Source organism: Panthera pardus, unplaced genomic scaffold, assembly GCF_024362965.1.
Source record: "Panthera pardus isolate Hobbes unplaced genomic scaffold, ASM2436296v1 HiC_scaffold_24, whole genome shotgun sequence".
NCBI lineage: Eukaryota > Metazoa > Chordata > Mammalia > Carnivora > Felidae > Panthera > Panthera pardus.
The window spans coordinates 76026953-76050678 of record NW_026526810.1 but is presented as its reverse complement, the minus strand read 5'-3'; the positions used below and the strand labels follow the sequence as shown (position 1 = coordinate 76050678).

The following is a 23726-nucleotide window of genomic DNA, read 5'->3' as shown; positions in this document are numbered from 1 at the left end:
CTCCAAGGGAATCTTCTCTAAAACAGTGCATTTATTTTAATATACATCCAAAGTTACATGGATTGCTGTGTTTCTACTTCTGTGAGCATAGTGGACAAGAATTCGGATTCTGGGGCAAGACCCACCTGCATTCAAATCTTGACCCTAATAACTTCTGGTCTTGGCAGATTGGTCAGTCTCAGTATCCTAATTTGCAAGACCTAAATGGGATAATAATCATCCTCAGGGTTGATGTGAGGATTAGATGAGATAATACATGTGAAGTGCTCAGCCCAGAACTCACACAAAGTAAAGAGCTCATTAGCTACTGTTATTATTGCTTCTGATTATCTCCTTTGACAGAGATACTGCACGTAGTTACACAGGTTGTACACTGCACCAGGGTCCATATCTAAGTGGTAGATTTATGTATTTATTATGAAAGGGTTTTTTTTACATCCTAATTCTTACTTGTAAGTCTCAGGCAGACTGGCCTGAGGTGGAGTTCAGATTTCTTATTTGGTTCCCCTCTATCAACTTGAAATCGTAGCTCCCAGCTTAGTCTTGACTATGTGGTTCCCATGAACAAGCTGGCATAGCCCTTCTCTCTTCACCTGTTTTGGAGCTCCGTGACAACCAATGGCTGAGTTTTCATTAACCACACTGGTCAGTGACAGCTGTTTCTACTTAGACTGACATCATCAGATGCCCTGTTAGCTGACCTGTGCCGTGACAGCCTAAGGACAGTGATGCCCAAGCTACAGAGGAAGGTGTGGAGGTACCTAACAGGGAGGATGAGTGAGAAGGAAGCAAGGGTGGGCAGCTGGCAAGAGTAGGTCTAAATGTCTAGCACACTGTTGTTTGTTCACACTTGAGGTGGAAAAACAGCAGGCAACGACACTGTCACAGTTAGCGCGAGATGACCCGAAATACCTGATGATTTTCCTGCAGAGACATTTTCACAGAAAGAAGCTCTTGGCGGTGGAAAATTCTGCTTCCACCTCCCACCGTTTCCCCAAGGTGCTAACCAGGCAGATACGTTCTCAGCACTCTGGCCAATTGCTTGTCAAGTCAGTTCAGAGAATGAGAGCAGTCCTCTCTCCTGGTTCACAGAAGTGATAGTGGCTGAGTCGATGCCTTATTTTCAGCCAAAATGTGTCATTCTCCGGGAATAGCTTCCCACCTTGTCACTGGATTTAGTCCTGGATGCCGGGCACTGGCATGAGGGGCTGAATCGCCCCATTTGATGGAAACTGTGGGATGGGGAGAGACCGTTGAGAGGCATTCTGACTACATTTCTATGGCACAAGCTGGCACAAGCCAGGAAGGGAGGAAACCAAACTGTAAAGAGAATGTTGACAGATCTAGCTGGTGAGTACTTTATGGGTGGAAAAACATGCCTTATTTTAAATGAAACCTGATATGAAGAGTACTGTAGAGTGTTCCTGTATCTGAAGCACACAGAGAAGCCTTTCCCTTCTGATGGAGCCAGCCCTTTCATACTCTAGCACATTGGTGAGCTGTTCTCTTCCCGTGTCCCTTTTGGGCCAGTCCCTACTGGCCAGCCAGCCTTTTCACAGCACCTTCAGTAAACCAGTGAAATGAACAAATCTCTGTAAAACCACAGCTCGGAGAGTTCAGATCTTGACTCGCAAATTTGTATGTGGCTGAGGTCCTGTCTCAGATGACATATGAGAAGATGTGACTTAACTTCTGAACTGTTGCTTCTGAAGGGACAGAATCATGCTGAGCTAAGCATTTCCAGATACCTGGTCAGAGAACTCAGAGAATTCCAGTTGTATCAGATGCTTGGTCCTATAATCTTGGATAACCACCTCACACTTGGTGAACCCCACTACTCAGGGGAAAGTGGCTGGGTTTTCCAAGTGAGATAGGAAAAAATCTTCATCTTTGTTCCCTTATGTGGGTGTGTCTTCCTCCTCATGGCTCCTGTGGGACAGAACATGCAGCTTATCTGTCAGCATCTTCAAAGTTGGAGGCAAGGCATCTGGAACATGCCTACAGTGCCCAAGACAGGAAGCCCCTTGGTTCCAGGGTGGTCGGGACGCCTTGTCCCTCAGCCTGGATCACTTCCCATAACTCCGATTTGCACAGCCTCTTGAAAGAAGAAAGCTTATTTTGGCCTTTGGATATATGCTGTGTGACATATGACTCCTTCTAAGTGGCTGCCACATTGAGTGAAAACAGAACTATAATTGAGAGGTGGCTGGGGAATGCCTAGAGAGCCCCTTCTTCCTCATGTCTGCTCGCCAACGTGCCAAGTGCAGGAGGGCAACGATTACACAAATGGAGCTGGGATTTGGAAGGATTTTTCCCTCCCTTCATATATAAGTCTTTTTATATCAAAGGTTAGGGCAAGTAGACTGTCCCTTAGGACAAAAACCCAGGTTCTGCTGGGGAGAGGGGAAAAGAGTCAAACCTACTTGGAATAAGTTCACTGGGATAGAACTGTATTCTACTTTGAGCCAAAACCCCGTGAAATCTCATGGGCCATGAAGTCCAATTAAAACAGAGCTGGGCACAGTAAGAGGCTAACAGGCATGCATAATTGTGAGAACCAGGATTTTAGTGGGGAAAGAAAAAAAAAAGCCAAGGAGAAGCCAAGGCCAATTATCAGAACTGCTAATTTTTACCAACCTAATCATTAATGAATACCATGTTTCTGAAAAGAATGTTAAGAGAATAATTGTATTTCAAGGGCTTGAAAACTGCTAAACTCTCAAGTTGTACAATTTGTGCAAATTAATATGATAAAAAGAGACAATTAAGGTTTATAATTAACAGATAAATACAAATGATCTGGTGAAGACAATCTAAGTTTCTGCTCTGTCTTATGAAGCAGTGTAATTGATTTTTATAAATGCTAATTTACAGTACATGCTCTGTTAACCATTAACACAGGGAAAGGAACATGGAGTAAATGGAAGTCAAGGAGGGATGTGAGCCAAGGAACTAACAGACTAGATCTAGCCAAGGAGAAGAAACAGAAAAATATGCCAAATGTTGGAATGTGACTTTGAAAGGGGAAGACACCATCCAACAACCATCTTCCCACCCCCAGCCAGGGGGAAAAAAAATCCCTCAATTGTCTATGCAAGTTCAATGAAGTTTTTCTCTATTTCTATACCTTTCAAAACTGACTGGCTGGATTTTCCTGAAGTTCTGAGGCTATGAGTTGAAAAGGTCTGTCTCCAAGTATAGGACATATGTTGTGTAAATAAAATGCACCTTGGTGACAAGATGTTTCCCAGGCAAGAGCAGCTGAATGTCCACAGGGAGGCTTGTGTCACTTCTGATGAGGAGCAGACTGACATTGGCAATCATCTGCTGAGGACAGAGAACACCCTTGGTGATTCATATGTGATTTGCACCCCGAATGTCACAAGGACCCACATTCCAGACTGCAGACAGCATGGGGTCGAGTGGCCTCTCACACGGTCAGGGTGTGCTCTAGGGTCAGCAAGGGCAGGGACATACTCTGACAAACAAGGCTCCTGAGCCAGTCCAAGGAGGCCAGACAGCTCACAACCTATATTTCCCTTTCCTGATGGGGAAGGAGAGGGATTGCTCTGTCTGTCCCTGTCAGACTCTATGTCTCCTGAGGACAGGACTTGTGTACATTTGTATTTTTGGTGCCTGCTGTAGTGTTCTTTCTATGATTGGAACTTGAATAAGATTAGCTTTTGATAATGACAAGAGAGGCCTGGTAATTCATATTCTTTATAAAAGAAATCCCGAAAACATGACTTTTTATTTTGACTGGGTGAGATCCTAGAGATTTTTACCTGATTCTGATTAACACTCTGCTTTTGAGTTTTCAAGTTGAAATCAGCAAGAGAAAAAAAGGAACTGGAGAAAGAGAATATCAAAGGACGTCTGGAGAGGAGCGTCATTGTTCTAAGGCTTAGCCTGGTAAAATCAGGAATTGACTTTTCAGTTACCGTTTCTCCTAGCCATGCTCCATTAACCTGTTCCTGATGAGCGAGGAGACTCTCCAAGCATTTCCTAATGTAACCTGCTGGTGAACGTGACATCTTCCTCCATGCTTCTGAAATTCCTAATCCTCAGTACCAATTGTGCTTTCATAGCTCATTTTTTGGTTCCCCCTCTTTGTTGCATTTTGATAAATCGCATATGACTTCTGAATTTTACATGTATCAAACAAAAGAAAGGGCGAAACCTAGATTCTAGAAGCTAAAACAGAATGTACTTTTATCATTCTAGTCTGACTTCATATTGAGTAGGAAGTAAACACATGCTATAGACCAAGACTGTCCAGGAGAAATACAACGTGAGCCACACATGCAATTTAAAATTTTAGAGTAGACACACTGAAAGACAAACAGGTGGAAGGACTATTAATAATATTTTACTTAATGAGATATATTCAAAATATAATTTCAACACACGGCCAATATAAAATTATTAATGAGATAGTATATATATATTTATTATAAGTCTTCAAAATCTGGTGTATGTATTATACTTCTAGTCTATCTTGGTACTAGCAACTTTTCAAGAAATCATGCCAAATGTGGTTGATGGCTAATATCTTGTACAAAGCAGAGAGAGAGAGAGAGAGAGAGAGAGAGAAGGAGAAATTGAGAAAGGAATCTTAAATATATCTTCCAGGGTTTTATTGATTCTTATTCCAGTCATAAATTATACAAGGGTTATGGTGGAGATGAACTTGTAGCTAAGTCATTACATATAATATAAAACCTAAATGGTACTTTAGATAAGGCTGAACAAGTATATCTCATCAATAATAATTTCATTGGATCTACTACTACTAAGCTAAAAAGAGACTAGGTGAGCAGATCCTAAGAAAATTGTATGTTCATCTTGAGTCATCATCCACAGGCTAGATTCAGAATATATAACCCTGTTGATGGAGTGGAGGTCACAGCTATACTTTTCTACTTTCATAAAGTCTTTTGGGCCAATTGGCTTAGCTGGATATGGTACAACATGGCTTCAGTCCATATATATGCCAGGTTCATAAGGGGCAGTACTTCTTTTCAAGAGATCTAGGCTGCCTTGTTGTTCACCCCCAGCATGTGTCTTACGGCAGCCACAAGGAGGTGTCCTGAATGTCTTGGGGCCTGGGCACCCCACCTGCCATACTTGGAGGAGTAATTCAGAGCCACGATGGAAGACCATGCCTCTGTAGAAAGAATGAGAATGCCCTTATGGACAGATACAAAACAAACTTCAAGTAAATTAAATGAAAAGAGCAGGTGCAGAACAGTGTGTATAATATGTTAGCAAATGTGTAAAAAGGAAAAAAAAATGTGCATTTGTATATGCACAGACGGTCTCTGAAATGACAGAAAACAGGCAATGTTTATTGCCTTCAAGGAAGGGAGGAGGGGGCTGGGAGACAAGGGGAGGGGGAAGAATTTTCCCTTTTATTCTTGGTTCCTTTAGAATTTTGTGCCATGTGATCTATTCTATTTAATGTATATTACATTTAATATATATATGTATTTCCTTTCAAATTTTGTTCCATGTGAATATACATAAAGAGTAATAATGTGGAAACATTTAAAATAGCCAAATTTGAAACAAACCGAACTGTAATAAAAGCCATGTCCTAGTGAAGGTGAGTATGTCCTGTCTCAGGGGTGAAAGTGGAGTGTATAGCTAAATGATCAGTGACATCCAAGAGCAAAGGGGGAAGTTACTAATACTGAGGAGCAGTACTCCCTGAGTATTCTTTTAAAAAGTAGACTGACAATTACAATTCAGCAATCACTTCCTGAGTGCCTCGTTTGTGCAAGTCACTGGGCAAGCCAACATGTCTGTACTGTCCCCACCTCACGGAACTCAATTGAATGGATGCATCTGGAGGGTAAGAGGTGCGACTTTTGTGACAAAGTTAAAACCAAAAGAGATGTCCAGGTAGCTTTATAGTTTCTGAGACAAGAAGTAGCTTTAATCTCCGAGTTTAGAGAAGCCATTTTCAGGAGTGCTTTTCTCTGATAGAGATGCAAAGAAGCATCTCCCTGGTAAAATATGTGACAAGGAAAAGACGTAATGTCAACACAGCAGTATCAGCATTACACATCAGACCTGGTGATAACATAAATGCTTTTGCAAAAGAAGTGGGTGTGGGTGTTGCCATGCACCTCACGGAGCTGTCCTCTCTTGTAAAGTATACAATAGAGCCAACACTCCGAGTCTCAGCTCCTGGGGACAATATCACTTCTTTGGAAATCCAGCAGAATATCTTCTTTCAACAAAGATGTGCTGTAGCTTCCACGTGCTGGACACCGAGAGAAGCACAGAAGACACATATAGATAAGCCTAGCAAGGGCCCTGCCCACAAGGAGCGGGTTGTGCACCCAGGAGTTTAAACGTGTTCCAGAAAGCAACGGAAGTGTAGAAGAGAGGGGAGCGGGGAGACTTCAGGAAGTAGTGAGGAGCAGGGGGTTGAATAAGTAGAAATTTTTTCCTGGGAAGGGAGCAAGGAAGAGTTACCTTAGGCAGAGTGTTGTGTAAAAAAGGGCAGAGACATGAAGTGTCAGACCTATTTGAGGAAAGGGGACTCTAGCTCCACCAGAGCATAGGTTGTTAGACAGCAGAGAAAGGTGAGGCTGTGGCAGGCTAGGGGTCTTGTGAGGGGTCACAATGCTGCTGAAGAGTTTGGAGTTTTCTAAGCAGTGGAGAGCACGGAGGATGTAAAAGGCAGGAGGATGTAAAAGGCGACCGCACAATGTGCAGGTGTGCAGAGGCCTGTGGTGGCCCCAGGGCACCAGACAGAACCCCCAGGAGGCTGTGCCAGCAGCCAGAGGAATGTGAGAAGGGAGAAGATCCAACAGATTTTAGAGTGGGGGCTTTGGAGGCTGATGACCAACTGATTGAATAGAAGGGTCGAGGGAAATGATGAGCCAAGTTTCGGCTGACTTTAGAAAAATCCACAAATCAAATTACACGTTCTTTTTTTTTTTGCAGACAGAGAATGAATTAATAATGGCCTTGAAAATCCATACTGCAAAAGATCTCTACCTTACTTAATTTTGAAGTGTTTTTGGAATCATGTGGCTTGACACTGTATTGGGGATCGCTTGGTCCATAACCTACTTTGAAAGAAATTACATGCCTTGTTTAAATGTCCACCCGAATCCCCAGCCTGAGACTCTCACAAATGTTAGTTACTTCAAATGTCATCATTAAAAGGTACATACAGAGAGGTGATAGGTTGGAATGGTCACAGCCCGAGGCTAGGTGTTTCTAAGTTTGTTTGGTCTGGATCAGACCTGTGCCAGTGATGGAAGGAAGGCACGTATTTCTGTAAAGCATCCTATGTTCTCTGAAGTGTCACGTGATGGACAATGTCAGGAAATTTTGGATAAGAAAGTTCAAAAGTTGGGGATGTAAAGCTCTGGATAGAAAGCCTAAGAAATTGTCCTTCGTGAGAAATAGGAGAGATTTAATTTGGTTCCACAAAATCTCTGTGCCTGAGACTAATGCTGTGACCTAAAAACCTTATCAATTTTACCACTGGATTAAATCACACCTTTTTGGAGTCCGTGCTGGAGGGAGGGTGAGTGAAGGTTCACACACCTTATCAAAGCCTCTCCACAATGGATAGTTCTGTAGATCTACTGGAAGCCTTTAAGTTTTGCAACCAACTATTTTATATTTAAAAGTTGTTAGATTATTTCAGGCAGCATGGACTGCTTTTCACTTAAGTGCTGTCCCTCTGGGGATCTATGCCAAGGTACCGCTCTCTACTAGCCACACAGAGAATGACCCAATTGTGTTTTTAGTTTCCTCTAAATACAATCTATTGATTTTCTTTCTCCCACTGTAAGCAGGGTGGTCTTGGTTATTCCAAAGCAATTAGGTGGAGTATTTGGTTGGACTCTTCTTCAACCTTGAAGGATTCTATTTACTCTCCTCCATTATAGCCTTAAAGCTTTAGTCCCTTATAGCCAAGAGTTGCTTTTCTGCACCAATAAGCAAAAGCATTACAATATTAATAACCCTCGGCCACGGGTTTAGCTTCCTCACCTTCTTCCCATGCTTGGATGATTTCCTCTGCATTTGAAGCAATCAATAGTGGCCTGAAATTCATTCAGACTCTCACACACTCCATGAGGTTTCCAAAATAAGCCAGTGGCAAGCATTTAATTAGTTCATTTTGTTTCTGCCAGGGCAGAGATGCAGGCTTGAGACTCCAAGAGCTGGTAGACAATATAGCTGTTACTGAAATCTTCATGCCTTGGCAGTAAATAGGATGGGATTCAGAGACTAATGATTCTGCCTCTTCCCACCCTCTCTGTGGCTTTTGACATGTTTCTTTGCCAAGCTGAACCCATGTCTTCCTTTGCGTAAAGAGAGTAAGGTGCCACCAGTTCTTGAGGGTAGTTTCTTCCGGCAGTAGAGTCCGTTGTGAGTACCGGTCACCATGCTGGTGCTGAGGATAAAAGATGCATAAGACACCGTCAAATGGGGAAAAGGGGAGACAGGCATTAAGACAAGTTTTTCCCCCTGCTGGGGACGGGCTCTGCTAGAAATGAGTGGAGAGTGCAGTGGGGGTGTCTGCAGAGCCGTCCCTGGGACCACTCTAGGCCGAAGACACAAGAGCTGCAGAGGCTTTTGCTTTTCCAGTGGTCTTTGTAGCAGGGGAAGATTTATTTTCTCCCCAGGTCCAGGCAGCAATATTTATTTCCACACCCCACAAAGCCTCTGAAAAAAGGAAGTATCTCTTAGAATGTTTATGTCAGACTTTTGGCTGATAGTCATCAGTGGTTTTAAAGTCACGGCATTTCCCTCAAGACGAGCCAGTAATGAATCTCATGCACACACGGGACAAGGCTGCACTAAGTGCCAGGTGGATGAGACAGCTGACAGTAGATGGCCCAAGAAGGCCTCCAGCTATGGACAGGCAGGGAAGCCCAGCAGGGTATTTACAGGCTGATGGTGAGAAGAGTTCCTGGTTTGTTGTGTTGGTTCATAATGGCTACAGAGCTGCTGCGATCCTGGTGTCAGCCCCCACCATTTGCATGTTTCCTTTGTGGGACTCTAAGCAGGTTTTCTGCTGTGGAAAAGCCTCACACAGGCCATAGGGCTCTGTTCCTGCATCTAGTCCCACTTCCTCACCTTCTTTTTTGTTCATTTAGGCTTCCCCTTGATCCAGAAGAGTGGAGGCAATTACATAAATGCATATAGAATAAAAAGAAACTTAAGGGGTTCTGCTGAAGTGTGTATGCATGCTGATCCTCCAATAATATTCCTGGGAATTTATCTCAAGGATAGTAATTGAAATATGCTCAGAAATGTATCTTTATTTTTCATATACTTGTGATTTCCCCTGCCTTTTTTAATGTGAAATGTCTTCATTCAGAGAGTGTAAAAAATGTACACGTGCTGTTGAAAGAATAATAGCGAAGCAATCCCTTGTGTATCTGCAACTCAGGTTAAGATAAAGAGCACTGACAGTGTTTTAGAGGCAATCTTTGGGCCCTTCTACAACAATTTCACCCCTTAAAAATATATCCCTAAATAGGGGCACCTGGGTGGCTCGGTTGGTTAAGCATCCGACTTTGGCTCAGGTCATGATCTCACAGTTTGTGAGTTTGAGCCCCGCGTCGGGCTCTGTGCTGACAGCTGGGAGCCTGGAGCCTACTTCAGACTCTGTGTCTCCCGCTCTCTCTACCCCTCCCCTGCTCATGCTCTGTGTCTGTCTCTCAATAATAAACAAACGTTAAAAAAATTTCTAAAAAAATATATGCCTAAATAATATATAATATTGTTTTGCCTTGTTTGAATTCTGTGATTGACTTCTCATTCTAAGTATCATGTTATTAAGATTTTTAAAATATTGGTGCATATAACTAAATTTCATTTTTTTTCTCTGCTCTATAGTATTCCAATATTTGAATAAACCACAATTTATTTACCCAGTCGACTGCTAATAGATATGTGAGTCGTTTCCAGTTTTTGGTCTTCTATGCCATGCAGCTATTAATGTTCTTATACATTTACAATATTGCACGTGTATGAGAGATTCCCTAGGGCATATACTTAGGCATGAGATTATTGGCCTGTAGGGCACACGGTCAGCTTTACTAGTTGAGAAGAGACAAGGGTGATTGATAAATGCCCCTGGGGGTTTGGGTTGCCCAGAAGATCCCCCTTAACTTAGAGGAAGGAGCTGTGCCCCCACCCAATTTCCCACAAGATCATGGGGTGCCAGCAGCTGTATTGCCAGACAGGTTTCTGAACAGCTGGCATCTAAAATTCTGCTTGCTTGACACCGGTCAAATCCCATCCCTACCCCTCACCCACCCATTAGCAAGACCATTCTCACGGGGTCCTGCCTCTGGAGCAGAGCCCCCTGGTGCATCCAGCAATGCTCTGGCCCTTCACACTTTGCAGGAGGCTGAACTAATGGTGAACCATCATCCTATTTTGCTGACCCTCTGCTTTAACTCTTCCCAACGAAACCAGTTCTGTGCCTGCATATAATGACCTTGTGGTGTTTGACTTCACCACTGTTCCATACTAGGTAATGTCAAACTGTCTTCCAAAGTGACTCCTCCAATTTCCTTCTCACCTGCAGTGGGTGAGGAATCCTTTTGCTCCCCATCCTCACCAATGCCTGTAATTGGGCATTTTAAATTCAAAGACTTTTACACTTTTGTCAATCTTGTGGCTATAAAATTGTCACTCATTGTGGTTTAATTAATATTTCCTTGATCAGTAATGAAATTGAGCATCCTTTCATTTGTTTATTGGTTGTTCAGGTTTTCTCTTGTGAAAGTACCTATTTGAAGCTCTTTTCTGATTTGTTTGCTTTTTAAAAAATTGATTCATAGGAGTTTATTATATATTCTGGTTATGATCGCTGGTTATGATTCCCTTCTCTCTCATCTTACGATGTCTTTTCTCCTTTATTATGGAATCTTTTGTAAATGAAGTTCTTAATTTTGATGCAGTCAAATTTATTGAGTTTTTGCTTTATTTTATGGTTTGTGCTTTTGGTCTTATTTACAAACTCCTTTTCTATCCATGGATAATTAAAGTATTCTCCTAAATTTTCACCTAGAAGTTTTATATTTTACCGCTTGCTTTTGGGACTTTAATCCTGGCGTTGATATTTGTGTGTGCTAGGAGTCTAATTTTCCATTTTTTCATTAGGAATATTGTCCTAGCACCATTTCCTGAAAAGTCCGTTTTTTTTCTTAATTTACAGGGCGAACTATATCAGACATCAAATATCCATATGTGTATGGGATCATTTTTGGATTCATTATTTCGTTCTATCTTTCCACTTGTCTGTTCCTGCACAAAGATTATACTGTTCCAAAGTCTATAGTTTATAAGAAGTCTTAATATCTAGTAGAACAAGTTACCTCACCCTGTCCTTTATCAGTAGGATTTGTCTCTTTTTGGTTGGGTATTTCCGTATAAATTTTAGAATCAGGGTGTGAAATTCCACAGACAAGTAAAAGGTTGGGATTTTGACTGAGATGACCTCAATTTGGTAAAAACTGACATCTTTAAATTATTGTTTTTAATACATGAGCTTGATATATTTCTTCTTTTATATAGTTTTTTTTTTAAAGTCTTTTCCTAAGATTTATAATTTTCTCCACAAAGATCTTTTTAAAGCATTATTGAGAATGGTATCTCTTTTCTTTTTCTGCCTCTTATTTTTTTCTTTTTCAAGTTTCTATTTAAATTCCAGTTAGGTAACATAAAGTGTGAGAGAATGATGTCTCTTAACATTTTTGTACTTATTTGTTTTTGTTGCTATGTAGAATGCATTTGATTTTTGCATGCTGATTCTTATTAATTCTGGTAATTTACCTGTAGAGTTTTTATTTTCTGCATGTGCAGTCATATCATCACTAAGTAATGATTGTTTTATTTCTTCTTTATCTTGCCTTTCTCTGTTGGTAAGACACAGCTCAGTGTTGAATAGAAAAGGAGACAATAGGAATCCTTGTCATGCTTCTGATCTTAAAGGGAATGTTTTCAACATTGCACCATTAATATGTTTTTTGCTGTAGGTTAATCTTTTTTTTTTTATTAATAGAAGGGGAGAAACTTTTCTTTGATTCCAAATTAGTTAAAAATTTAAAACTATGAATAGAAGCTATATTTTATTATATACTTTTTTCCCTGCATGAATTCAAGTGATTATATTATTAATTTGTTAATATGATGACTTTCATTATTCACATATTTCTAATGATAAGTCATCTTTCTATTCCTGAGATAAATCCGATCTGATTATGATTAAAAGAAAATTTTTTTTTGTTGTTTTAGAGAGAGAGAGTGGGGTAGAGGGGCAGAGCTAGAGAGAGAGAGAGAGAGAGAGAGAATCTTAAGCAGGCTCCATGCTGAGCATGGGGCACAGCATGATCTCATGCAGGGCTTGATCCCACAACCTTGGGATCATGACCTGAGCCAAATTCAATAGTTGGATGCTCAACCCACTGAGCCACCCAGGAGCCCCTGATTATGATTTTTTAAAAATATGTTGCTTAAATGAGTTCTTTAATGTTTTTAGTATTTTTGCATCTATGACCATGATAAGTCTGGCTTGTAATGTTCCTTTCCTTAATGTTCTTGACAGGTGTTCATATCAAGCACACGTGATTTTTATAAGTGGATATGGATAATGAGACAAAGGAAAAATGTAAGTAATAAATAAAATATAGAAGTTAGAATTTAGGTTGTAATGCAACATTTATGCCATAAGATCTCTTACATGGCTAGGAATTTGGCTCTAAAATTCCTAGCAATGAATTAAAGTTAATTTCATGATTCACAAAAATCAATGAGTTAAAACAGAACTGGCTATTCAGGAGCAGAACAAGTGTTCCAAGGGGCAGTAAAGGGTGGTGGTTTGGAGACTATTCCTTGGAGCTGGACTGAATTCTAATCCTGTCTCTAGAACTTACTAGCTATGTCATTTGAACAAGTTGCTTAATTGCTTTGTATTTCAGTTTACTCACCTGTCAAACAAAGATAATTATGTTATCTACTCAAAGAAGTGTTTCACAGATTAAATTAATTAATACATATAAAGTCCTTTGAAAATTAATCAGTTCTTGGTAGCACTCAATGAACATTAACATTTTATTATCATTTCTGATACTGAGACCAGAAAGAAAATTTCTCCTTGAATTCCTTTTGAGAGAATACCTTTTAATGAAAACGACAATGACCCTAACAAAATCCTTATAGGATTATCATTATTACTACTATTATTACCTAATCATTTTGAGGAGTTTGATATCCTTCAGGCAAACTTTCATAAGTAATGCTTTTCCAGTTGGGTTTCTGATGAGAGCAGTGGGTATGAGGTGATATTCTATGAGTAGTACCTGGAATACAGCCATATGCTTACATATTTTTTGAAACTAGAAGAGGATAAATAGGACCACCTTGCTTCCAGGTGGGCCAAGAAGTACTTAAAGACATGGCCAAGTATCTCTCCTTGACTAGTTTTGGGTAGGGAACAGTGCACAGTCAAAAGGGTGGTCAGTATTCCATTGGCTGCACTAATTTTAGTTTGGGAAAAATTAAATCAACTATTGTAAACTATCACTTTGGCAATAAGTTGGTTATTTAAAAATGTCACTATATAGGTACCTAAATGAGTTAACTTATGTACTAGATAATTGACTATACTGAATTCCAGTCAAATAATCACAACTAATGATTACATGGAGTTTACTATGTGCTGTATTGTCCTAAGTACTTCACATAATCTAACATTTTTTAGACTTCACAACAATCACATGAGGCAGGTACTGGTACCATCATCATCTTACGGATGAGTCACATGACCAGTAAGTGGCAGAGGTGGGATTCAAACCCAGGTACATTGGCTCCTGAATCCAAATGTAAGTGAGATGCCTACCCAAAATGATAACTTTGTTTTAGAATAATTGACTTGTAGATAGACTTCCTTTTTTTTTTAATGTTTTATTTATTTTTGAGAAAGAGAGACAGAGCATGAGCAGGAGAGGGGCAGAGAGAGGGAGGGAGACACAGAACCTAAAACAGGCTCCAGGCTCTGATCCATCAGCACAGAGCCCAACGTGAGGCTCGAACTCAGGAACAGTGAGATCATGAAGTTGGACGCTAACCAACTGACCCACCCAGGTGCCCTGATAGCCTTTTTATGGCAGTCATTTTATAGCAGGCCACTATATTCTAAATGATGAAAGGATAGGATCTGTGTGTGAGAGTGTTTTTCTTTCTCTGTTCCATGACAAGGCACATATCCAGCCCAGGCAAGAATGGTATACATGTATATATACATATACATAAGTAGAAAGCAAAATAGAAACAAGTAGAAAATAGTAAAAACATCTTTTATACAATTTCCACCTGATCAGTTATAGATCCTAGCTCTGACAGTGGATTAAGGAACAGGTTCTCGTTAAGCATCAATAATGAGGGTCAATAGTATATTGACCTTGTGATGTCCATTACAGTCAATGCTCATCTACTGAAATGTAAAGAAGAGATCTAAAAAGAGCACACACAATCTTGTGTAATTCTGAAGATATTTCTCTACAAGTTAATACAGAGTTTGTCAATGATCAGTAGTGGAATAACTATGCCTATGGGCCACCACTCCTGAATAAAATATTGGCTCACTGGACCTACACTTGCAATTCATCAAGAAGGAAACAGGCATGCTGCTATCTGTGGAGTCCTTTTCTGTGGTCACAACCTGCAGCTCTCTTTAGCTGGGTCCTTTCAGCAGACAAGTTCTCTGTGACATTGGCTTTTAGATATTGCAGAAGTATCACATGTAGCTGCAGCTAACAGGAAGTGATAGTTGTGTGATTGAATGTGAGCAGAAACTGGAGAGCAGTAGAAAGCCTGGTGGCATTTCTTGCTTCTCTGCATTTTTTGGCAGCCAGGATTAGGTTAGTCCTGCTGCAAAGTGGGATCCTTCCAGTGGTCGTTGCCCATGTGACTTTTCAGGGTTTCAGCAGTGATGCTCAAGGAAATGGCCTCCTCCTTGATCTTGAGACATTGTGCCTAGAGGACACCACCACTTTGGGTGACTGCTTTTGGGAACTGCTGTTGCTAACACTCTAATTCTATAATATGGGAATAGTATAGTTGCCCTTTTAAAAGCTGTGATAGAGTTCACAATGGTTTTAGCTGGGTGGTAGAATATTTGTGGAGCTAATAAAGATGTGCAAACAGGGACCTGAGCATACCCTTCCAAGCAGTTCTTTAATAATTGTAGGGGCAGGAAGTCTCCTCAGGTGCTTTATTTGGTCAGATTTCTTCATAGAAATCAGTTGTTCAATACAAGGAGCATGACCTAGATCCAGAAGAAAGCAGCCTGGAATCTACGAAGTTTATCAAGCTCAGCAGTTGAGCAAAACCCAGATTCCTAAGACCTCATTCATCAAAGTCACTGCTGTGATAACAATTTCCCAGAATCTGCCTTCATTTCCACATCTAATGGCTAAACTCTGATTTTATCACATAGGTTAATCATAAAGTATTTTTACTTTAAAAAAATTTTTTTAAATGTTTATTTATTTTGAGACAGGAGGGGTGGGGTCAGAGCGAGAGGGAGACACAGAATCCGAAGCAGGCTCCAGGCTTTGAGCTGTCAGCCCAGAGCCCAACACAGGGCTCGAACTCATGAACCTCAAGATCATGACCTGAGCCAAAGTCAGACGCTTAACTGACTGAGCCACCCAGGTGTCCCAATCATAAAGTATTTTTTAATCTGATGCTTTCATAATGTTTAAAATTTTAAAACTCCCAGATAATTCTTCTGATTAGCATGATGTAAGTTTTAGTTTCGTATTGTTTTGGTTTTCCTGTCAAGCAGTCTCTAGCTCTTTTTAGTTATTCTGCAATGGGCACTGGAAGTGAAGGTCCTATGTGGTTGAGACCCAGTGTGAATGAGGCAGGTTTTAAGTGATTAGCAACCAATTGGGAGGAAGGGAGCAAAGAAATGTATTTCTCCAGGCATTGAGGCAAAGTTCTGAAAAGTCATAGGATGGCATCAGACCACCAGTAGAAATTAAAAGTCCCTCAACTCACTTGTCATCCCCAGACTTCTGAACCAGCCCAGAAAAAACATGAGTGCAGACCTGACTTCAGGTTGGATATACTTAGACTTAAAACTTAGGCTCTTAGCTAAAACTTAGCCAAAAATTGGCTCTTTCTCCCTGTCCTAAGCTAACTCTAAGGACTATAATAAGTAAGCAAGACCTGACTCTAATACAATACTTGGTTCTAACCTTTGGGAAAGACATACAGTAAAATTTTTCTTTAATTTTTTCTATAAGCTATTGCTTAGTACTACACATTCTATTCATAATGAATTTTAGTGAGTCTCTAAAGGAACATCCTCACGCCACAGGAAATTAACCCATTCATTACTAAATGATTCCTAGCAGAATCTCATTGCATTCACCGCAAATTCCGATCTACAGAGTCTTAGAAACAACCAACTCTGCCACGAAAAATACAGAACAATTTGAGATTTAAACAACATAACAAAAAGATTATACGGGGAGCAAAACAATGAGAACTTGGGAGGTAGGTAAGGTGAGTGGGGGAAAGATGTCAAGACATATCATGTCCAGCTTCCAAAGGAATTAATGAGGACTGGAAAGAAGAGGTTCCAGCCACTTGAGCAGCAGAGCTCAGAAGTAGCCTAGGGGTAAAAAGAAAGAGAATCTCACTCATTTTGAGTATTACAGAAGTGTTATTGTTTTCTTCCCATATGTCATATCAGGAGGTTCACGGTTTGAGTTGGTATTTTCCAAATGTCTCTGTTGTAAATTTACTATTTTTTCCACTTGTAATTAATAAGTATTATGTACGGAGCCATATTTCAAGGCTATATATATCTTGTTCCTCTTTTCTCCTCCAACAGTCCTTCATGTTTTAAGCAGCTATTGTAGGGGTTTTGGTGTCTTAAAAGGGAGGTTTTTTACAAAGATATTAGAACCCATTTTAAAAAACCAACACATTCAATTTCTTACCTTTGCCACACTGCTGTGTTTCTAGAAGAAGACTCTTTACTCTTTAAGGGGTAAACACCAGGGACCTTAGGAAGCCCAAAGGAAAGCAACTAAAGACATAGACTATCTCACCTGTTAAACTTTTTCCTCAGCTGACCTGGCTTGTCCCATACCTTGCAAGTCAAGCTCATCCAGTCCAAGGTGGGGCACCAACCAATTCCTGGAATTAGGGAACGCTTCAGATTATCTGGGTCAGGTCACTGGTACCAGGGTGGGACTTGGTGCTGAGTAATTTATACAGGGACTCAAGAATTCCCCTGAAGAGTATGGTGTCTCACAGCAGTGGGTTTGGCTAGCCTGAGGGTCTCATTCTTCAGTCAAAACAGAACCAAGGGGAAAAACACTTTCTGAAACTGGGTGTGAGTGATGGTACAATGACCCTCAATGGAATCCTATAAAAGGATCTAACAAGAGATGTGGGGCAGAAAGTTACCTTGTCACTAAAGCCAATTTCTGAAGTTTGACTGACTTGTCCTTCAGGAATCATCTATTCCATAACATCTTTTTTCCCTTGAAGAAGCCAGATGGTGGATCTGAGACAGCCTACCTCAGCCACTATCTTGTAACTGGGAAGTGTCCCAGAGATGATATTGACCTGTGTTCTGGATTGAAAGAGGCCTTCCTGATTTCCTGTGTGGACCAGTGTTGCAGCTGGCTAAAAGAGGCATGAATGATGACATTTGTGTTTTGTTCTTTTTTTAAACAGTTGAAATAGTCCCCATTCTGGCCAATGATAGCTGTCATAAAGAAAGGTAGTACACTGTACAAGAGTTTGACTTTTGCTGTGAGCTTGCTGAGGGGGGACATGGAACAAACTGGAAAGAAATATATTAGAGGATGGTTGGGGAATGGAGCCCAGAAAAGAATCCTTCATGGTCTTCCTTCTACAAGAGAAGAGTGAGGTGAAGATTCAGTGCCACCTAGCTCTTCTCCACCATCAGCCTATCTTTCTTTCCATCTGAGTACCTGCTACTGGCACACTGCTTTCAAACTCTCCTTTACTGAAATTCACCAGTTGTTATAATTTCCCCCATTTGCTTTCTCACTTGTGTGTCTGCTCTCACGAAGACTCTGAGCCATTTGAGGGAATTCTACCAGAAGAAAGAGCTTTCCATTTCCGTTTATGTATTTATTTATATCTATATGGATCCACGGATTCCTCTTTCTATTCACTGGGTTGTAATTCATCACTATCATTGTGCATTTTGATGTCCCCAATGTCCCAGATTTGGCTAGTGAGATATTATACACTTTTATTCCCAAATACTTCAGTGTGACTTCCTAAGAACAAAATAATTCTTTTACATAATCAAAGCACAATCATCAAAATCAGAATATTTAACGTTCATACACTATTATCTAATTGATAGTCCATGTTAAAATTTGTCAATTACCCCAATAGTGTCCTTTATAGCTATACTGCCCCCCCCATGGCCCTACCACACCTGAATCCAAACCAGGATCACACATTGCCTTGAGTTATCGTCTTTTTTTTTTTTTTAATTTTTAAAAATGTTGTTTATTATTGAGAGACAGAGACAGAGCATGAGCATGGGAGGGGCAGAGAGAGGAGGAGACACAGAATCCAAAGCAGGCTCCAGGCTCTGAGCTGTCAGCACAGAGCCCGATACGGGGCTCGAACTCACAGACTGTGAGACCATGACCTGAGCCAAAGTCTGAAGCTTAATCGACTGAGCCACCCCGGCACCCCGAGTTATCATGTCTTTTAAATCTTTTTAAATCTGGAACAGTTCCTGAGTCTTTCTTTGTCATTAATGACCTTGACATATTTGGAAGAGTACAGCCAGTTATTTTATAGAAAATCCTTCAATTTGAGTTTAGTTGATATTACTTCATGATTAGATTCAGATTATGTATTTTCAGTAGGAATGTTACAGAAGTGATACTGTATTCTTCTTCACAGTGCATCATGGCAGAAGGCATACAATTTAAACTGGTGTCTTCCAGATTTCTCCACTGTAAAATTAATATTTTTTTCCCTTTGAAATTAAAAAGCGATTTGTAGAGAGATATTTGGAGGCCATGTATATAGCCTATTCTCCTCAAATTTTTACCCACTAGTTTTATATATGTTAATGGTTCTTGCCTGAATCAATTAGTATTATGATAGCGGCAGAATGGTGATTTTCTATCTCCATCATTCTTTCTACATTTATTAGTTGGCATTCTACTGTAAGGAAGAACATTCCATCATATATGTATACATGTGTGCATTTTTTTCTTGCATGGATTCATGGGTTCTTTTATTCAATGTTTTATAATTTATTACTATAATTATTTATTTTGATAGTCAAAATGTCCCAGATTTGGCCAGTGGGAACTCTTCCAAACTGGGTCCACTGTTCTTTTGATATATCTGTATCCTTATTTGAGTTTTCTTCTGGATACAGCAAGATACTTCAGATTTACCTTGTATTTTCCTTGCCTCAGTCCAGAAGCAGTAATTTCTGCAAGGAGCCCTGGTTCCTTTTAATGGAGAATGGTATTGAGAAACCTAGCTCTGGGCAACATGTATGCTCGTTGATGCTGGGGTCTTATTACTTTGTCAGAAGACAGAGCTATGAAGTAAATACATGTGTGTGAGTATGTATATGATACATTGCATATGTATGTGTACCTAAGTAAATCTATGTAGAACACACACACATACACATATATGCCATGAATTTGTACTGATACCTCTGGTTCTACTCCAAGATCATGGGCTTTATTTGAGGCTTTCCTTTCCATATTTATAAATTCCTTCATGACAGATGCATTTTAAGAGCTATCCTTAAGGGATAGCTGACTGGCTCAGTAGATACTACAGGTAGCTTTTAATCTCAGGGTTGTGAGTTTGAGCCCCATGTTGGGCATGGAGCCTGTTTAAATTTTTTTTTAAAAAGTAAGTTGGAACAAAATTAGAATAGAAAAAAAATAAAAAAAGGCATCCTTAAAATGGGGAGGTGTAGGAAGCCAAAGGGAAAAAGACCTTCAAAATCTGTTTATGGCATACCCTCTCCCTTATTGCATTTGATGCTGATTAATATTAAAACCAATGCTAAATTTTTACTTGCCATTAAAATAAAAAGAAAATTGAATGTAAGTAAGAGAAAAACAGAAGTTAAAAATAAGCTCACAAGGGGCACCTGGGTGGCTCAGCTGGTTAAGCATCTGACTTAAGTTTAGGTCATGATCTCGTGGTTCATGAGTTCCAGCCGGGATCAGGCTCTGTGCTGACAGCTCGGAGACTGGAGCCTGCTTCAAATTCTGTGTCTCCCCCTCTCTCTGTCCCTACCCCACCCAAACTCTCTCTCTCTCTGTCTATCAAAAATAAATAAACATTTAAATAAATAAAAAAGTAAATAAATAAATAAACCTGAAGAGGAGTCAGTTAAAAAAAAAAAGCTCACAAGTCCAAGAAAGATAGAAGATTAAGCTTTTTAAAATAACACAAAGTAGATGAGGGTTTTAAATAGAAGATAGGTTATAAACCAATGAGGTAAAAGGTTAAAAACATAGAAAGCAAAGAAGATAAAAATCTAAGACAATATGCAAATACTCCATGAGCTGGAAAATGAAAATACTGAAAGGGATTGAAGATTGAAAATAGGAAATAAGAAATAAAAAGATAAAAATAAAAATTACAAAAATAATAACAAGTAGAAATATTGGGGAAATGTATTTAAAAGAAAATAACAAAAAGCTGAAAGACCAGAAAGGTGACTGAAATGAGGAAATGAGAGGGTTGTGTAGAGGATGAGAAAAGAGATCTCTGACCAGGTCTGTGAGGTTCTGCTTTTCTTTGTGGGGAATGAATCTTCTGTTGAAATTCAGTTGCCCTCTATGAAGCTGTAGCTAACACTCCTCTCCTTTGTTGAGCATCCCACTCTAGGCCCATTGCAAGGAGCCAATGGCCACTGGGAGTGGAGAACAGATGGATGGGCATTCTCATAGCCAGCAGTTGGTGCAAGCAAGGACGGAACAGCCTCTGAGGATTGGGAGCCCCTCTTCACATTTCCTTCCAGAAGTGCAGTTGGGATCATGTGCCCTGAGTAGCATAAAAATGGATGCATGGTACTTCCTAAAAGTCCAGTGTAGAATATGGGGAAGAGTAATGGCTTAGAATTTGGGAGACATGGGTTTAATCTCCGGGTTCAAACTTATTCCATGGCTTAAATAAGCCATTTACTCTCTGAGGACCTTGAATTTATTTTCTCTCTCTCTCTTTCTTTTCCTTCCTTCTTTCCTTTCTTTTCCTTTCCTTTCCTTTCCTTCCCTTCCCTTCCCTTCCCTTCCCTTCCCTTCCCTTCCCTTTCCTTTCCTTTCCTTTCTCTTTCCTCCCCTCCCCTCCCCTCCCCTCCCCTCCCCTCCCCTCCCCTCCCCTCCCCTCTCCTCTCCTCTCCTCTCCTCTCCTCTCCTCTCCTCTCCTCTCCTCTCCTTTCCTTTCCTTTCCTTTCCTTTCCTTTCCTTTCCTTTCCTTTCCTTTCCTTTCCTTTCCTTTCCTTTCCTTTCCTTTCCTTCCTATCTATTCTGTAAAAGGAGAGAGAGTCAAGCAATATTTGCCTATATGGTGCACCAAGACAAGTGTTTTCCTATCAGTATTAGATCACAGACAAGTAAAATATCCCATCTTTTATTGTAGATTCCTAGATCAAAATCTTCTATTGCAGGGGCACCTGGTTGGCTCAGTCAGGTAAGCGTCCGACTTAGGCTCAGGTCGTGATCTCACGGTTTGTGGGTTCAAGCCCTGTATCTGGCTCTGTGACAGCTCAGAGCCTGGAGCCTGTTTCAGATTCTACCTCCCTCTCTCTCTGCCCCTCCCCCACTCACACTCTGTCTCCTTCTGTCTCAAAAATAAATAAATGTTAAAAAAAAAAACTAAAAAAAATCTTCTATTGCAGATATGTATAAGAGAGATAAGAAAGAGAGGGAAGGTGCACAAGGAACTGAGCTGTTGCCGAATAGGAACATGAGGGAAGAGGTACACACAATGCAGTAAATGTTTGACTCAACAATTCTCAAAACTGAAGTTGAGAAAGAATGGTTGAGCCACTGAAAGACTTAGGTTTGTCAGGTTTTTGTTTTTGTTTTTGTTTTTTAATTGTATCGGTAAAACTAAAATCTAGTTGGGAAAGCCCAAGACTCCAGCCAACAAGGAAGAACTTAATGAGTCCTAGCAACTATCCAGATCGTAAAGTTAACACAGGAAGCAGAGCCAATTCTATCTGACACGGAATCTGAAGTTGTAGTCACGGCATTTTTGCGAAGATGCTTCTAACTGGCACTTGCCCCAGGGTGTCATAGTAAGCATGGGTGTGTGTGTGTCACTGATCTTCTCTTTCCCACATCATGCTGGGCATTGTATCAACACACCAGGGCTCTCTTAGCTGCATGCTAGAAGATGCAGGTCCCAGGAGTGAGGGTAACAGGATTGCCAGTCACCCGGACACCAAGGAAGGTGAGGATAGTGAGCAGGGAGCATCAGAAGATCAGGGTCCCAGCTCTGTTGCTGCCTTCTCCTGGTTCATCCCTCTGTCTGAGCTTGCCTCTAGCTGGAATTCCCTGACTCATCTTCTTGTTTGTGTTTTGGGGTTGGGTTTGGTGTAGTTTTGTTTTTTGTTCCTTTGCTTTACGCGAGGAAATGGTGGGAGGGAGGAAAGGGCAGGATGGGGAGGAAACACAGGACAGTCCATCCCATTCTTTTTGGATCCAGAATTCCCATTTCACCTCTATGTCTCTATAGCCTTTTTCTAGGTCCCCTGAGGTCACTTCTCAGTAGCAGTCAGGGGTCTACAGGATGAGAACTTCTTTTCTTTCCTGGTTTCCTCCGTATCCAGCTTGCATGGTTTCTTTAGAAGTCACCCTTCAGTCTGTTCCTCAACAAACCCAGTTCCCTCTCAGAGACTGGAAAGGAGCCAAAAGTGAATACAGACCATCTAAGAGTCCACAGAGTGTCTACTTAATTTAGTCAGCATATTTTTGGTGTTGATCACAATAGGCAGGCACTGATGTGGACTGTGGGAAATACAGGGAATAATCTCCCCTTTCTGGAGCTTGCAGTCTGGGGAAATAAAAATGTTTTGTGTGAAGAGTTCAAAACATGAGCATTAGTACCAATACCAGATGACACAAGGCAGGTGTGGTTAAATGTCCAGTGACTGGCACAGATACTGAGCATTAAAGAGTGCAGGAGAGTGGGGGAGAGCTTCCTATGGGACCACCTGAATCCTGATACGAATGACATTCGGTTGTGGTCACTCCCTTTCATTTGCATGACACTGTAAGGTCTACAAAAGATATTGCTCCATTTAATGTTTAAATCGTAGGTCTTCTAGCAGAGGAAACTGAGGCTCAGCTAGGTCATGTGGAAGCAGTGAGCCAGATTTTCAGATCATAGGGCTAGACTTCTTCGCACTAGAGGGGCCTCCACTGGAGGAAGGTGACTGTGCAATGAGCTGGGAGGAGAAGCTCCAGGGATCAGACCACTTCAAATGTGGAGGGGAATTTGAAGGACCTTGAAAGTGGGGTTGGGGTTCTCTATTAGGGAAATAACTGAAATAACCTTGCCCAAGCAAGGATAGCAACTGACCTGTATTACACCTGTCATCCCCTCAAATTAGTGGTCCAGGAGACAGACTTATCCTAAAGACATGTTTGTTTGGTCTACACAGTGGTTTAAAA

At 40.7% G+C, this 23726-nt stretch overlaps 1 long non-coding RNA gene across 2 annotated transcripts in view; it reads left to right on the top strand.

Annotated features, from left to right (window-relative positions):
* The window catches only part of LOC109254309 (uncharacterized), a 225286-nt gene that overhangs the window by 181758 nt on the left and 19802 nt on the right, over nt 1-23726 (top strand). For both annotated transcript variants that reach the window (XR_008417176.1, XR_002074748.2), the window contains exon 6: nt 12596-12658. This is a non-coding gene — a long non-coding RNA (uncharacterized LOC109254309). The remainder of the gene's footprint in view (nt 1-12595; nt 12659-23726) is intronic.